Genomic DNA, 18,683 nt, shown 5'->3' with positions numbered 1-18,683 from the left:
GCCAACATACAAATGTGATACAACAGTATAGAAATGAATTTAAAAATAGAATAACTCCATAAATCTGATTTATAATCCTGTTGCACTATTATCTTTTAAAGGGTCCTATCTATTTACCTTATAATACTTTACTTGACAGCATTCTTTATATGGATTTGAAAGTCTTGTTCATTTGAAACAAGGGGGTTATTCAATACCATCAACTCGTATCAGTACTTTCAGTACTTTGATTTTTTTTTGTAGTTACATGTTAGCCACTAATGGTTATATAATATTTTTTCACTGCAACACGGAAACTGTTCGTATATCTGTGATCCTTTAACTTTCAAAAGTGGAGTAGCATGGGAAGTAAATATCTGAAGGACCTATAATAAAAGAACAAGTTTTATCTTTATATTGTATGCATATGCAGAAGCGAATTAGTCTTGGAATTACTACACTTACAGCAAACGTTTGTCTTGCGGAACTGTAAAATGCGATGACTCAAGAGTATTGTCATAATTTGGTACACTTTAAACAAAAAGCAAACAAATATTAATTACAGTCCTGTTGATCTTATATGTACAAAAGAATATAACCAGGAGGGGTGCATGTTCAGTATATGCTTTGGCAAGATAAAACATTGAAGGCAATGACAACACACCGTGTTAAAAATAACAAACCGTTGTAACGTAGATCATTAGAAGGCTGGATGATCAGCAAATCAAACCGTCATATCAACCTTAAATAATTTAATATCATTAATAGACGCACAATATGTTACATAGTAAAGGAACATTCTACAAATTTTAAGGTTTAAAATTATGAATAATTACTAATATTTTTAAAAGGAGCTCTTCGTCTTCAGGGGATAAATATTTTCTAAAAATAAATGATCATGACTATCCACATCCTCTTAAAGCCATATTAAATTACACTCTATTCACAATATATTGGAACGAGACTGGTATTATGCATTGCTTTTACTTTGTGTTACATCGATTACCTGCTACTGTGGAACCATTACATTTCATGGGGGCCAATTTTCGTGGATTGCTTAAATTTTACAGGTTCGTGGAAACGTATTTTCGTGTATTCTGTTCAATCTGCAAAGGAAATATGTCTTAATACCCTAATTTATTAATTCGTGGAGGATGTTAATTCGTGGGTGAAGGGTATCCACCAATTCCACGAAAATTGAGCCACCACGAACTCTAATGATTTCACAGTATTTCGATCAATCAACATATCAAACTCAAATGCTTTATCCATCTGTCTTAACTGAAAAAGGAATGAATAGCAATAAGTCAATAAGAAAATTCAAGCACTTTAATATGAAAAACCAATATTTCATTTCAACGAATAAAAAAAAGACAAACTGTATACAGGGTTATTTCCGCTCCGTATCACTTTCGCTTAATAATTTTTTTCAGCTATTTAATTATCTAACTTTTTTCTCAGAAAACAATCTGCAACAAACATTGTTTTGGTTATTCGAGTTTCACATTTTGTGTTGTCTGTAGATATATCAGAGTAAAAAGCAATTTAAGAGATGTTTCGTCTAGACTACTTTATTTTTCTCCCATTCAACTGAATATCAGTATACCATAGAATAATACCATCAACATATCATTTAACCGATAGAACACATATGTAAACAATAACAAAACCTGAGCTTTGAAATGTTAGAAAGCATCAACGACACTCATAAATCTAAACCTTAAAAATAGAAAAATAAATTTCAAAAATTTGGAGCTTCAGTTGCGTCAAAATGACTTCAAGGATTACTGTAATTCCTTTTTTTGGTAGGAGATAAGCTTAAACTACAACTCATGTTAAGACTGATTAAATGAGAGTCTTGTATTAAACAAGGCATTCAAAACATTTTTACATTATTTATAAATGAAAACATTTAATCAACAAGAAATAGACGTAACGTTTATGTGAAACCCCTGAAAAAATAAAAAAACAAACAAACAAAAACAAACATTAAGCAAAAGCAATAAACAAATGAAAAAGAACACAAAAATATCACACAAAATATATTACAAAAACAAAAGGCGAATATAGCATTCAAATGCTTTAAAAAATGGGATGCTGTTTCTTTTTCAACATTTTAACAGATCCCAGTATACCAATATGTTCATTTGGCCGTGTCAAGGGTAAGGGTAAAACATTTAAAAAAAAATAGTTCGTCTTTCTTACAAATGATTCGAATTTTCACATAACATATATCTTTGAAAAAACGTAGTTTTCATTCGGGTTCTATGCTAATGAAGTATATACATTATAGTTTACTCTTTGGTCAGCATGCTCGATTTCTTGGTAAGCAGAAAGTCCGTTTTCTTGAATATAAATACTGTTCACAATAGTGTTCGGGTTTTCGACAGATTTGTCTACCATTTCTTCTCGATTGCGGCATCTTGCAAGTACCTGTCTGGATCTGAAAGTTTAGTAAACTGACATGACGTATTTTCAAATGTTACAAGTAAATACGATCACGATCGAGTGAAAAATAATTCGAGTACTAATAAGTAACGTACATGAAGTTAGTAAGAGCACTGGCTGAAAACAATATAACAACGATGATAATGGAATAAAAAGGATCTTGAACTGTAGTTTGCAAAACAGGTGGACCATAAGCTGCAAAAGAATATCATATACATGAACAGGTTTCTCTAATTTATGCAGTTACATCATTATTAAAGGGGGGGGGGCAATATTTCCTTTCCTTTTTACCTATACTCATTTCTTTTTGTTTATTTGTTTGTTACATTGTGTTATTTTGTTTTTTACATTTTTAGATGTAAGTTGCTTTGATTAATTCCTTGCGGAGCCACAAAGAACTAGGACCCGATAGCAATTGTCCATTCTTCCTTTTGTTTTATTCAATATCGTATTGAGTTGTTTATTACTTTGTTTACACTTTTTAAGATAAAAAAAAAAAGAAGGGAAATACTACGTTACATAGATTTCGTCATATTGATTTCATATTTTTTGGTCAAAATAATTTTAGTCTTTTGTAATTTCAGCTGTCCCTAACAAGCATGTACACGATCACTTTTATCTGATGTGTTTAGATTATATTCCTTTCTCATATTCAAACGTAGTTTTGAGAAATCCAAACACCAATGATTATTTGTCCTTTTAATTCAAATTTTTCATTGTCTATTTAAATACTTAAAGAATTTCTAGAGATCAAAATTTAATCAACGCTATCATGTAACATTTCTGATTTTATTTCAACTGAACTAAATTAAAACAAAACGAGTAATTGTATATACTTTACACAACCAGATAATTGTACAATTTTTAAAAAAAAATATTTAGAATGGAATATTATTATAACATTTTACATTACATGTATGCTGTTAAATAATCATACCATCATTCATTGGCCGTACGAGTGTCTTGTTCTTGAATTTATCTCTTGCTGGAAATAAACAACAAATGACCAAAGTAAAAAATGTTTACATATTCAGGTATTCATACATTTTTCTCATGATTTTGGAGAAAAATGCCACGCATGCACAAAGGGTACTGAATCAGTTAACATAAATCGAATAATATGCAATGTATGTACATTCAATACAAAGGTCTCCTTGAAAACTGGAAACACATCGGCGAGGAAACTGACCGGTCACGTTGTTACATTTTTCTCAATACAGGTAGAGACAATGTCCACATGTCCTAGAGCAATTACACTACTGGCTCTAAAAAATTTCATTAATTTCTAAAATCTAATTTTCATATCTCTGCAAAGTGTTAATTAATTGCCAGTGAACAGAAATCTGCCGCCAAGGTCAGAACATGTAAATGTGTTTTCTATACATGTAGGAGGTTATTTAGATACTAAGAGAGAGAGAGAGAGAGAGAGAGAGAGAGAGAGAGAGAGAGAGAGAGAGAGAGAGAGAGAGAGAGTTTGCATTGATTTTGAATTAAATTCATGAAATGTATAGTTTACTCGTGAATTAATTTCCTAATAAGTAAACATGCAATCTTAATTTCATTACCTAAATTGCATTGATTTTGAATTGAAAGTAACAAATAGTTTACCCGGGAATTAACTAATAAGTAAACATGCAATCCTAATTATTTAGATTAGACTTAGAGCTGTCAAATTGATTTTAAATTCATCAATGTTTTATTCTACACTACATCAATTAATCAAAAAACTTGACACATGATTAACAACAAGCTGATTGAAGCTACTGTTTTCAAAGGAGAGGATGTTGACTTTTTTTCACTCGGTCAGTGATTATATAATAGCTACTGTACACAGCCCTTCTTGACAATTTGCAGTGCACGGTATAGCGAGATAGGAAAAAAGAGATGATAGACACACGTGTACATGTATATATACACACACTTCCTCAGATCTGAATGGTCGGTCAGTGATTACATATTAGCTATATACTGTATACAGCCCTTCTTGACAATTTGCAGTGCACGGTAGCGAGACTGGGAACAATGAGGTGACAGACACACGTGTACTTGTATATACACATATACGTCCACAGGTCTGGATTCTCGGTAATGATACACAATAATGCAATATGTTGTTTAAACACCCCTTATGACTTGTGTCCAAGTCTGTTAAGTAAAGAAACAAGAAATTGAAAATTTAAATTTTTCAGTTCTGAGAATTTCAAACACGAAAAGATTGAAGAGCTTTAAATTCAGAACATTATTTGGCACAGTGATATGAATTAAAACTGTATATTGCTCTTTCATATTTTTCATTTTTCAAATCAAATTGAATTTAAATAAATGTATGATATTTTTCTAATCCGAAACACGTAACATTGTTTAAGATAATGCATGTGTGTATATATTTTACCCCGTCACCGGCATTTATATACAGTCATGCATTAAATCATTCAATAACCGTATCATTGCTCTAATTACATGAGGACAATTCTATACAGTAATGCATATAAATTACTAAACTGGAAAATGCACACTGATAGAAGTTAAAAGTGTCAATGAATAGGTCTAACCCCCCCCCCTTCCAACAAAAATCATCTCTCTCTCTCTCTCTCTCTCTCTCTCTCTCATTTATACACAAAAATGCTGACAACAAATACCAGCGATTTACATGGACTTCTTAAAGACTTATTTAATTCTATGTATCATTACACTGGACAAAATAGTCAAAATATAGGTGATCATTTCATCATTTCGATCGGTGTATCATAACGGAAATTCTATAGAAATTGGTTAAAGTACATGCATTAAATAGATAACGTATGTTTATGTTCATGGAGAAATGTGTTTTTAAGTCCAGTGATGAGCCTGTCGATGCCGGGTAAGAAATCTAAATAAAACGCTTCTACTGACCACGGTGCGTCAGATCATTAGTATGCACTTGATCGCATTTACTTATTAGGAGGAGAATGTTATAGCGCAGTGTCCGTGCGTATGAAATGGGGGTGCGGGAAACACAGCTCTCCAGTAGTCATCTGGAAGCTGTCTTTCTGCCTCCTCTTTTATACAGGTAAGATAAATTAAAAGGCTTGCGCGCATTCTCGAAAGTAAAGTAAATAGACTCAGAGGGTTCAACTAATATTTTATTTTCAGAGATTTTTGTAATGAATATTAATGTTGATAAATTTCATTGTAATTAATATTGATATTTATTGTTAAAATGTCATACTATATAAAAATAAAAGAGTAGTCATCTGGAAGCTGTCTTTCTGCCTCCTCTTTTATACAGACTGGGACACGGGCTACTCCCCAGGTAGAGGAGGAGAGATTCCGGAAACACCTTGGCTAGCTAGGGCACCCGCCAAGTGTGGGGATGTTGGAACAAAGATCTCGAGGATCTTGATAAATTAAATATCATAACACTCCATATAACCAAAAGTCAACTTTCATAAAATAGACTGGAGGCATTATGATATAGTGGTGGACGTTATGATAGGTGTGTGGTTATCTGCACGTGCTGATCATGTTGTGTTATTATGTGCATTAGCTCAAGCAGGTTACATGGCACAGAACACTGCAGATTTCACGCACTCCTCCACTTCTTTTCTTTTTTTCTTTTTTTTTTTTTTACAAATTACAGAACACGGTTATATTTTTAAATGCATGTAATAAAATAAGCGGTTTATCTGTATACAAGTGTAGAATTATCTTGATCTGCGTCAATGTTTAGTAAAAATTATTCACGTTTGTAATATATTGCCCTCTATGAAATGCAAAGAAAAACCAGCACTGTCTTAAACATGAATGCTACTTATAAATTTCTAAAAATCCGAATTATTCAAAGGCTATCTATTTAATTAGCGAGCAGTTAAAAACCGTACAGGGGATTGTCAGGGGCATGCACAGGGGTATACAGTGGCTTACAGGGGATTACAGGGGCGTACAGGGGGTGACAGGGGGCTTACAGTAGCACACAGGGGATGTGTACGGGGGTGCACAGGGGATGACAGTGAAAAGACAGGGGGTGACAGGGGAAGACAGGGGGTTTTCATACGGACAGGGGATTTTAGAGCCATTAGTGTTAGGTCCATACGTGTTGTTGTTGCAAACTGACATTACATGAAAAAGAGGAATTTCAAATTTTGTTAATAACTTTAAACAAGTTCGAGCTTTACCGGATATCCCATAGAATCATTTCTGGAATCGTTGACAAAAATTTGAAAGTAGCTGAACGTTAGGGAGACAGGAATGAAAAAATCTATACAGTTTTTATCAATCAAAATGAAAATATTACATCATATCATGTAGCCTAAAGTGAGTAGATTTTAAATAGATATTGGTTAGTCAGAATATCATATAACTTCCTGCAATCAACTTTTTTTTAATTTTACGATGACTTTTATTTTAATTATTCTTCCTCTTAACTTTGGAATTTTTGTCAAACAAAATATACCTATAAAGTTTAGATTAAGACAAAAAAATAAAGTTGAACAAACAATTTCAGTGAAAAAAAAAATATATGCATAAGGATGCCGATTTGCGTATTCAGCAGAGCAGGTATTTGCGAACGATCTTAAAAACTCCCTATACCCGTGACAAAAATTTTCATGAGTGCTCGCAAGCACCCACTCTACTAAACACGCATCATAGTCATGGAAAATTGCTACATACAGGCAGAAATATCATGCGTCCCAATCGTTTAAATATACATGTAAGCATGTATTTTTATTTGGTTTTTGAATCGGATTACTTAGTTTACAAAAGATAAACATAATTTGAAATTTAGTAAGAACATAATGAAATCTATTTGAATTGAATATTCAACCGTCATGTCTACATCCATTCTAAATAACCCTGAATGTACTTGTTCATTGTTACCAGTTTTGCATTGTCTCCCTTTATACCCGTCCTCACATCCATTTGGACAAGTACCATTTTTGTAGTCACATTGTTCTTTTTCGTAGCAAGCGCCACAGACTTTGAAGTGAAGTTTAAATAAACAAAGATAAATATCTCGAGCAATGAAATATATATATGCATATGTTAGCTTGCCAACGCCATAAATACGTCCATAAGACTTAACTTTTATCAGTGAAATTAAACATTATACTGTGTAAGCTGTACCTTCGTTACACATAGAACCTTTATATCCCGGAACACAGCTTATACAAGTTCCATCCACAATGTCACTGTCTCCACCCTTACAGTTTTCTGGACAAGGAGCGGAACAGTTCTCTCCGTAATATCCTAAGGTCAGACAACCTATAAAGAAATGAAACAAAGAACTCACCATTTTAAACCGACTTAATGGATATGGTTATATTTTTCGACTTCTCTAACTAAAAATTGACGGTCCCGAAACATAAATACTCTTAATACAACAATTATTATGTTATATTTTATTATATTATACTATATTATAAAGATGATAACGTTAAGACTTTTTTAAAGGCGCTAAGACTTTGTGCGTTTTATCTTAACTAAATGTTATGCATTTCTTAGAATGAAAATGTAATTTCTCTGAAAATGTCTTTCAAAATACACCTCAATGATTGTAGACGCGGAAAATGTTCTTAATATGCCTATCAAGAAAACATTAATTAGGAATATAGGCCTCACCTTGTCTACATAGCAAACATTTTTATAACGTTATGCACCAGCGGTAATTTGTTAATGATTTATGTTTTAAGCGTTTAAGCCTTAAATTATGGATTTTAAAACACTATTTAGGACAACTGAAATATTTCTCTTTTTTTAAAGAGACTGAAGAAGTCAACAAACTACGTGGTATCATATTTACTTAAGAATTCTAGACCTGTATGATTGTTAGCCGTAAACTCATTAAGGAAAGAAAATTCCTAAGTTTAAACTTTGAAAATTAAATGGCCTCCTATATCTCTATACAGAGCTTTTCTTTTCATTGGAGTAGGTACATGTACCACAGCCATCCAGCCCTCTTTTTAATAACCACGATGCTTGTACGAACTTCCATCTATAGCCATAAATGTGTTGATAATTGTTGTAGTTTTTATCGTATTAGTAAACATAAAATAAACGTATTATAATAGTTTCAAAATCGATGTCTAAAAGTAAACATATCGTGAAGTAAATTCTTGACAGCTGTCTACGTGATACTGTTCAGGTCTGTTATACAGAAGAGGACGAAGATTATGAATTATTCTTTAAAAAGTTATAAAGAAAAGAAGATATATATCTATATATATCTTCTATATATATATATATAGATATATCTATATAAGATATATAGATATATCTATATAAGATATATATATATAGAGGATATCTATATTGTGTGATTTTGTATTTGCTTTATCCAACGAGTTGAAATGGTGTATATATTCGCGAGGCTTGCCGAGCGAATATAACCATTTCAACGAGTTGGATAAAGCAAATATAAAATCACACAATTATAGATGTTCTATTTATCTCATACAATTTGATTTATATTATGAAGCTTTTGAGACAGTCCCTTGTATGACCCGAATTTTTTTTTTCAAAGATTAAAAACGATGATGCAACGTTGTGTTATGCGGCTATTGTGACCTTGCGCAATACAATTTAGTACGTCATTTCTGAGATAAATCTAACTGTTTTAATGTAAAGTTTCACTGAAATAAACCTTAAATTAATATTTCTAGCTCTAAATAATTTCTCTTTGAGCTTATTCACTTGACTAAATGGAAATTCCGATTAGAAGACTTGAATAATCAAGTTTGTTGACATACACAAAGTTGCGAATGCTCGTTAGTTTGAATTGACTCGAACGAGGAACAGTTGTTGATGTTTAATAAAACAAACACTAGGCTAGCCTTATGATTCGAAATTGAAAATAGTGAATAAGGATGATTACTGGTGGTGGAATAAAAGTCTTATGAAACATTATTTCGGTAAGTTCTTGTATATAAACACAACCAGAGCGCTCTGTTTTCATCGCGTCGTCAGGATGAACTCCTTGATAGTTATCGTAATTTGCAGTTTTATAAACTTCACAAAGCAAATTGAAAGTTGGAAGTGGGCTAAACTTATCAAAAATCTTGCCAAACAAGAATAAGGGTCTTGTGGTTACTGTTATGAATAACTTTGCCAAAATGGTGGGGGGGGGGGGGGGTACCCCACTCACAATAACCCCTCGGTTCCGACGCCTGTGCTACGCAGTTATGTGTTTTCCTTCATATTTGTAATTTAAATCTTTGACAAAAAAAATTATATTAATTTTTGTAGTAGATATAGTTATGTTGAAAGTACTAGCAAGTCTTCGAAAATAGGTCACTGAAGCGTTGAAGCGAGGGGTTGTGTCAAAAATAGTTCGGACCGGAAGTATTTGATAAAGCATCACCCGTTTGATATAGCGAAGGTTTATCACACGGGTAATATACACCACACGTATGAGATAAATATATATATATATATATATATATATATATATATATATATATATATATATATATATATATATATATATATATATATATATATATATATAACAAGCACAAACATTGCAATAACTCTCAAATTGACATATACCTGCCCATAGTGAATGATAAAGATATATATATAAAGCACAGAGAAATTCACTTTTGTTGGAGCTCCACCATCCGCCCCGACCGAGGCTTGCACTCACGACCTCTGGAACCCATTCTCCTAGCAGTGAGCGGCCACTGCGCTCCCCACTCGGCTATCTAGGCAAGACAAAAATCTTGCTTTCGATAACGAACGGAACCTAGCGCGCTGGCCGCGCACTACACAGTCGCTTGAGATACAGGTGGAATACAGTTAAACGACAATCTGAGAGGATCGGAACGATACATATTGCATAGATACAAACATATATAACAAGCACAAACATTGCAATAACTCTCAAATTGACATATACCTGCCCATAGTGAATGATAAAGATATATATATATAAAGCACAGAGAAATTCACTTTTGTTGGAGCTCCACCATCCGCCCCGACCGAGGCTTGAACTCACGACCTCTGGAACCCATTCTCCTAGCAGTGAGCGGCCACTGCGCTCCCCACTCGGCTATCTAGGCAAGACAAAAATCTTGCTTTCGATAACGAACGGAACCTAGCGCGCTGGCCGCGCACTACACAGTCGCTTGAGATACAGGTGGAATACAGTTAAACGACAATCTGAGAGGATCGGAACGATACACATTGCATAGATACAAACATATATAACAAGCACAAACATTGCAATAACTCACCGCTAGGAGAATTGGTTCCAGAGGTCGTGAGTTCAAGCCTCGGTCGGGGCGGATGGTGGAGCTCCAACAAAATTGAATTTCTCTGTGCTTTATATATATATATCTTTATCATTCACTATGGGCAGGTATATGTCAATTTGAGAGTTATTGCAATGTTTGTGCTTATTATATATGTTTGTATCTATGCAATGTGTATCGTTCCGATCCTCTCAGATTGTCGTTTAACTGTATTCCACCTGTATCTCAAGCGACTGTGTAGTGCGCGGCCAGCGCGCTAGGTTCCGTTCGTTATCGAAAGCAAGATTTTTGTCTTGCCTAGATAGCCGAGTGGGGAGCGCAGTGGCCGCTCACTGCTAGGAGAATGGGTTCCAGAGGTCGTGAGTTCAAGCCTCGGTCGGGGCGGATGGTGGAACTCCAACAAAAGTGAATTTCTCTGTGCTTAATATATATATATATATATATATATATATATATATATATATATATATATATACATATATATTATATATATATATATATATATATATATATATATATATATATATATATATATATAAAGTAGTCCCAATAATGAACAAGTATACCTGACTTTTGAGAAGTGAAACTTAAACTATTCTTCTTCTGCATGTTACGAATGGCTTCGTCAGCAGACCTTCATCTATAGTATCAATCTTCCTATAGCGATCAGCCCTCTCTTTGTAACAGGGACTTCCATTATATAACCTGTATATATTTTAATCAAGTTCAATTAAAATTATATACTACCTGTAGCTTCCTTCCCACACTTTTCGTAAATTTTGTGATTGGTATGAATTTATTAATTAAATTGATTTAATTACATGTAATGACTGTGATGTTGCACATCTCTGATAGGTTGCTTAGTTTACAAATACAAGTAACCTCTTTTTGCTACTTTGTTGTTGAATTTGAAATTGTAAATTTCAGTTATAGTTATCACATGTATTGACTGTGATATTTCACATATGTGATTGGTTGCTTACTTTATAAATACAAGTAACCTCATTTTGCTGCTTTAATTGTTGTTGAATTTGCAATTATAATTTTCAATTATAATTATTACATGTAATGACTGTGATATTTTACATCTGTGATTGGTTGCTTACTTTACAAATACAAGTAACCTTTTTTTGCTACTTTGTTGTTGAATTTGAATTTCAAATTGTAAATCTAAATTATAATTATTACATGTAATGACTGTGATATTTCATATCTGTGATTGTTTGCTTTAAAAATACAAATAACCTCATTTTGCTGCTTTGATTTTTGTTCAATTTTAAGTTGTAAATTTTAATAATAAATATTACATGTAATGACTGTAATCTTTCATATCTGTGATTGGTTGCTTAGTTTATAAAAACAAGTAACCTCAGTTTGCTGCTTTAATTGTTGTTGAATTTGTAATTATAAATTCTAATTATAATAATTACATGTAATGACTGTGATATTGCAAATCTTTTATTATATTACATGTAAAGACTGTGATGCTGCACATCTGTGATAATATAATATCATACATCTAATTTTAACTTCACATCTAGTATTATGAATTTTAAATATAATTTTAATGATTATCTTGCATGTTATAATGAACACAAAAGGTTTGATAATGAATGACCCCTTGTACAAAATAAACATTATAAAATTATAATAACATTTCTCTTTGTTTTTTTAACTATGTTTAATACCATAATTTAGATGCTGAATGGGTTTAATATGGATGTTAGCTATACCAAGAAGCCAAAAATTTTAATAACAATTTCTACTTTGTATACATGTACTTGAAGTTAAGAAAGAGCTAGAGCCACGAAGCATCAAAATGTGCCTTAAAATTTTCACAAAACTCAAGTTTGAAACAATACAAATTGTAATTACTAATAATGTAGGGCACAATATTCTTCTTCTATGCATATGGAATTTTTTCACTTCGGCCCCACCGTTTAGCACATGCGCATCACCAAACATACTATGATCGTTAAAAATAGCTGAAAATTGAAGATTTTACTGCAGTTTTTCCCAAATTTGAATGTGGCCACACTTGAGTACCTCTTTGAAACTTTTAAAACTGAGAGATATTGCATAAATGCTTCTGCCTGCAAAATTTCGTAGAGGTACTCAAGTGTGGCCAATATGTATTTTACAAATTTTGAAAATTTTAGTATCAGAAAATAAAACAGACCACTGTATTTTAAGAAATTATTTGCTTCCTTTTTATTGAAATAGCAGAATTTGATTAATAATGATAAAGAATTATTTCTGATTATTTACAAAATCATCATTTTATTAAATATTTGAGGAAGAAATGCATATAAACTGAACTTTAACATGTTTTATCTAGTAATTTTATACTGTGTATTCATGCTTACATCGTGCATCATCAATGACGTCATAGTTTGACGTTTGCGACGTCAGTTGAATCTGTACATGGAATATTGAGTTCTTTCTGTATTTTGCCAATAAAATTTACCAGTAAAGTCTGCATTTTTAAAAAGCATTATTTCTATGTACCACGGTATTATTCAAGGGCAGTAGAATGTACATGAATACATGAGGTACATGAACATTGTTAACAAACAGGGAAAAACTAAATTATGGCAAAGTTAACATTGTACATACGTAAGTAAATATATATTCCTATACCTTTATGTAGAATAATCAATAGCATGTATAAGTAGCCAGTTGTGGGATTTTTGTCAAACGGTGAAATGCATTAAACGAAAGGAAAGATGCAAGCGATTTTTTTTACACAAGTACTTGTTCCTGAATACCGCGGGAGAAAGACAGTCGACATCACGTGTAAACATGTACATATATGATAAACTTAACTTATTCCGTCAAAAAACTTGATTATTTAATTCGTAAGTACAGCTGTAATTGAATATTAAGCCATCGTCCCTAGCATAAAAACATTTTGCCAAATCATATGTCTTTTCTTTATCAGCCACCTGTTGATCAGTGTTGATTCGTCGCGTGGTCAATGTATTTCCGGTGAACCGTTACATGCAGTTACACTCCTTTCTTAAAAGTTCGATTGTGTCCGTTTCGATAAAGACGGCTTTTGGTATACACAGCTTAGAATACATTATCAGCATGTTCACTATATAAAAGTCTAGTCCCAATTGCGATGTCTTTGTTGATAATTTGTCCAATAAAATAAAAAATCACCCTAAATGTGGGCACATCGGTGACTTACTTTTGCCTATAAAATTCTCGATTGAAATTATCTTCGATCATTTTATGCGTATTAAATCTCATCAAAGTTTTTCTTGTATGGCATATAGAAAAAATTCAGATTGCCGGGCCCTTTCTTTAAAAAAAAAACAACGATGCGTACAGAGAGATTTAAAACAGTATTTGTTTCCATTCAATCCCCCCCCCTTCCCTACCCTCTAAAAAAATCGATGTACGGCCGAGTTCATTACAAATCTATATATATGATAACACAAATTCTACATGCTTGCTATCAATTCGACTTTTCAAGACAATTTAACGACATTATTTATGTGCTACTGCTTGATGTTTTAAATAAAAATGTTCATTTTAACCTTTCTTCGATTCAAAATAGTAAACCCACATTCTCTCTCTCTCTCTCTCTCTCTCTCTCTCTCTCTCTCTCTCTCTCTCTCTCTTTCTCTCTGAAATATGATCTTAATTCTCAAGACATTTACGGATAGCTTATCACTTGTAACAATTCTCAAAAGACATGAATATCACTAGAAAAAATGAAATGTTAATGAATAGACGTTATGGCATTTATAAAGAATAATAAACTCATAAAAATATTTTTAAAGAAATCGATATTCTTTTTTCATTTAATTAATGAACATTAAAACACTGCTGTAATGTCATTCCCTTGTTCCAGCAGTCAAGAATTTTACTTATGACAGTCCGATATATTACAGAGCTTCTTAATATCAGACCATTACCAGTGGTTACAATACTGTTATTCTTTAAAATTGGACTGTCTCAGGAATCAACAATGATATTCAATGGAGTGATTTAAGTACTATATATGCCTCAAACACTTCTGTATGAAAAAATTTCACAGTTCTCGGTCCTATAACGGGCCTCGAAACTGCTTTCGCCATACTAGTATATCCATTACATATACACAGTCGCTAAAAGGTTTTATTTTTCACTTGAACAGTTTGTGAAAGGTGAGCACACAGTGAGTGCACTCTAAAGGAACGGTGAGTGCACGCTGAGCCGAATTTGGATAGCGCTTATGAACGGTGAACTGTGAGCGTAAGCAGAGCGCAAACGCAAGCGCAAAGTGAACGGTGAACGATATATGTCCTCTATGTGAACGCAAGATAAACGATTTATTCGGAGTGCCCCGGGAGGTATTGTTACATTGTGTTTCGATGGTAATCAGGAAATAATAACAATAAACTACATGTTTGTATTGTTATAAGCCTAAATATAATATTATCTGACTAAACAATAAGTGAACACTAAACGAACGCAGTGAGCGCAAGGCGAAATCTTTGTGAACGCACGGTGGGCGTTTTGTGAACGATGAGCGGGAGCGGAGCGGAGAGCTGGCGCAAGTGAACGCACGGTGAGCGCACATGAACGCACGGTGAGACCAAGGGAAAATGGGAAAATAAAACATTTCAAAGGACTGAACCCTGGCATCTAACTGCTGTAAATCGCCAGGATTGGCTGAAAATATCGAAGCCTTGAAACAGGTAAAATAATCATGCAGAATAATGTACACAGATTGTTACAGCAATGCATTAAAATTCGAGATTACATACATCTCTATTAAATTCAATTACCGTATCTCTGTCATATTTATATATTTATTTTTAATTATTTGTGATTACATTGGTAGAATTCAATGATTAATCCTCCGTTATACACTGCGCATCATCAGCATTACTTCATGCAGTTTCAAATTGCAGAAAAAGAACTTTTATGACACCGACATATTTAAATGTACCGCCGTTTTATTGACCTTCAGCACTGGTCTTTGTAATATTTTTAAAACTTTATTGTAAATAAGCTTTTCATGGTATTTTCATCAATAAATTTATTTTCATAAATTAATTATAATGTCTACATGATAATTTTATTTGTTTTTTGTTTATTTTATTAGATTCAAGTCATACGTAGTTTTATCATTTCATGACGTTACTTAACAAAAATGACGTCTGTTCTACATTTTTCATCAAAACAATGCCATATTGTAAACTCCATTAATAAAAAAGTATGATGGATATCGAAAAAAGAAAAACAGTAATGAAAAGCAAAGATTCCACCCTATATTTTACCAAAATATGGTAATATTTAATGATAGGGCCATTTTTGATGCTTCGTGGCTCTAGCTCTTTGGTCCTATTGATGACTTCTTAAACTAATTTCAATTGATGAATATTCTTGCTGTTCAAAATTTTAAAACAGCTGGCATATTAATATTTATTTAAAATGTTCAGATTCCTCGAATAAGATGACTTCAGTCAGAATAGCTCTGATGTTTGTAACACGATCTTGCACAAGGCCAAAATAAAATTATTGTTTGTTTGGAATTGCCTTACACCTGATAGAAATTCCCCTCCCCCATGACGAAATTTTTTTTGCCAAAAAGAAGTTTTTCATATGGAGATTTCAAGTTTGAAAAAAAAAATCCCCATCCCCTCTCTCCTGGGTCTAGAAACCTTCAGATGGCAATTCTAAACAAACTTTTTTAAGAATGGCATAAAAAAAATTGTAATTATTTAACGTTAAAAGAAACTATTTCGTTAATGAAATTATATAGTCATTTAAAGACATAAATGGAACAAAAGGAAACAAAAGACTGCAGATATCAGATAATTCTTTGGTTTATGATTGGTAATTTACATGGAATGAATTATCATATATCATATATCTTGGCCTGCTCAACCATTAATAACAGTATAAAATTAGAATAAATAAATACAATTCATTTCTATTTTTAGATTTCTAAAGTAAGGTAAAATACATGTTTAGAAATTGAACTAATTAATCAATAAACTATTAAAGTTTTAAGCTGTGGGTTAGAGAAAAGCAATGAACAAAATTTCAAGAAGAATGCTCTTTTATAATGCTGGTTCTCCGAATGTTTTTCCACCCCTACTTTCATTCACATGACATAATCATTGGCCCATAGATTTTCAAGTGTGTCAATGTCAAATTAACAGTAGGTTATTGTCAAGTTTGTGAAGTTTTCAATCTATTTCTGTTTAATATATTTAGTGATTGATTTAGCGGTATGTGTTTAACAAAACATCACAGGGGTACCCTACTTTCGCTTTCGCACTGCCGATTCATTTATAAATAAGTTACAACTGAAGTATTATGACTGCTCTTATTATTAATCCATTTACGATACATAGAACAAAATATTAACATACCTTTGTAAAAAGGTTTCCATTTAGGCTGTCATTGCAACATTCACAGTCCCAGCAGTCACTTATCATGCTTAAAATGTCAGCGCATCGTAACTTAAACGTATCGATATATAGGTCATCATTGGTTGTACTGCATCACACTCTGATTTATGTTTTCCTGACTTAGAATTTACGAAAGGATAACTTACAGTCTCGCTAAATAGCTAAATTATCATTTATATTTGCACAGATTAAATTAAACAATATGTTTCATTTTTTTCGATTTATTTTAAAGCGGATGAAAAATAATAACTGCTCCCTCAGACGCTTGGCAGCAATGGCCGAAATTAACATTGTAAAGTCCCGTAGACTTTGAAAATCGGCTCATACATAACTAAAGGAATATTTATGCGGTCAGTTACTTGTTATTTTGTTTGGAAATTTTTTGTTAGCGTCGAATTCTATTCATTTTACTAAAATATGCTCTGACATTTAATAAAATCTGTCAAAATATCCCGGAATCGAGAACCTGGGACAGACTATGGATTATTTTTTCATGAGAATACTTAGAAAAGAGTTTTGCAAATCACAAACAGTTTAAAGTAATGTAAAACACGGGTGCCATTTTGAAACAATTAAATTGTCAGAGAGTTCCGAATGAAATCTGATGAACGTTTCACACGGTTCTCGCACGCTTTGCTCGAAACGATTTACAGGCTTTGCATGAAACTCTGCAGGCTTTGCCTGAAACGCTAAATGGTTTACACGAAATGCTTCACGATTAACACGAAACGCTAAACGGTTTACACAATACGTTTCTCGCGCGTAAGTCGTACGTTTTTTTTTTTTGAGAAGTTGTACGTTTCAGGGTCTGTAAATTTTCTCAGCACGCAACAATTGTAAACTTGCACACAGTCTCCAAAAAATTTGAAATATTCAAAGAAAGAAGTTATCTTATGTTTTGTGTTTTGTAGGCGGGTTAATTTTTTTTAAAAATGCAATTCCTGACATGAATCATGAATACCGACTGTTTATAGCAATGCTTGCTACCCTTTGAAAATTTAACTCGCCATTAAACAACTCATTTTATAAAGAATATTTGAAACGATTACATAAACTGTGTTCGACAAATAGTTTTCCTTAAACATTTTCTTCCTTTCTTTTTCAAAACACGTTTTAAATACAGGCTTTCAATCACAAAACGTTTTTATAACAAAAGCAGAACTGAAAGTTTAGGCATTATAATCGTTTGTCACCATATCACATATATTTTCAACTCGCAGCAATAACGGAAGACCTACTCGTGGTTTTGTCACGAGGTCTGCTTTAGTTTACCTATACTCATTTGTTTTCATTTATTATCTTGTGTTGTTGGTTTTTTTTTACATTTTAAGATTTAAATTGTTCTGACTAATTCCTGGCTGAGCCACAAGGAATTAGGACCCAATATCAAACGTCCATTCTTCCTTTTGTTTTATTAAATATCGTGTTAAGTTGTTTATTACTATGTATACACTTTTTAAGATAAACCAAATTTCAGCTGTCACTAACAAGCATGTAAACGGCCACTTTTATATGATATGTTTAGATTATATTCTTTTTTTTATATTCAGACATAGTTTTGAGAAAGCCCAACACCCATGATTATTATTCCTTTTTAATTCAAATTTGATAT

At 32.5% G+C, this 18,683-nt stretch overlaps 1 pseudogene; it reads right to left on the bottom strand.

Moving 5' to 3' along the window:
* Positions 1 to 18,683, bottom strand: part of LOC128174544 (multiple epidermal growth factor-like domains protein 10) — a 293,920-nt pseudogene that overhangs the window by 40,458 nt on the left and 234,779 nt on the right.

Source organism: Crassostrea angulata, chromosome 2, assembly GCF_025612915.1.
Source record: "Crassostrea angulata isolate pt1a10 chromosome 2, ASM2561291v2, whole genome shotgun sequence".
Classification (NCBI taxonomy): domain Eukaryota; kingdom Metazoa; phylum Mollusca; class Bivalvia; order Ostreida; family Ostreidae; genus Magallana; species Magallana angulata.
This window is presented reverse-complemented; position numbering and strand designations above follow the sequence as displayed.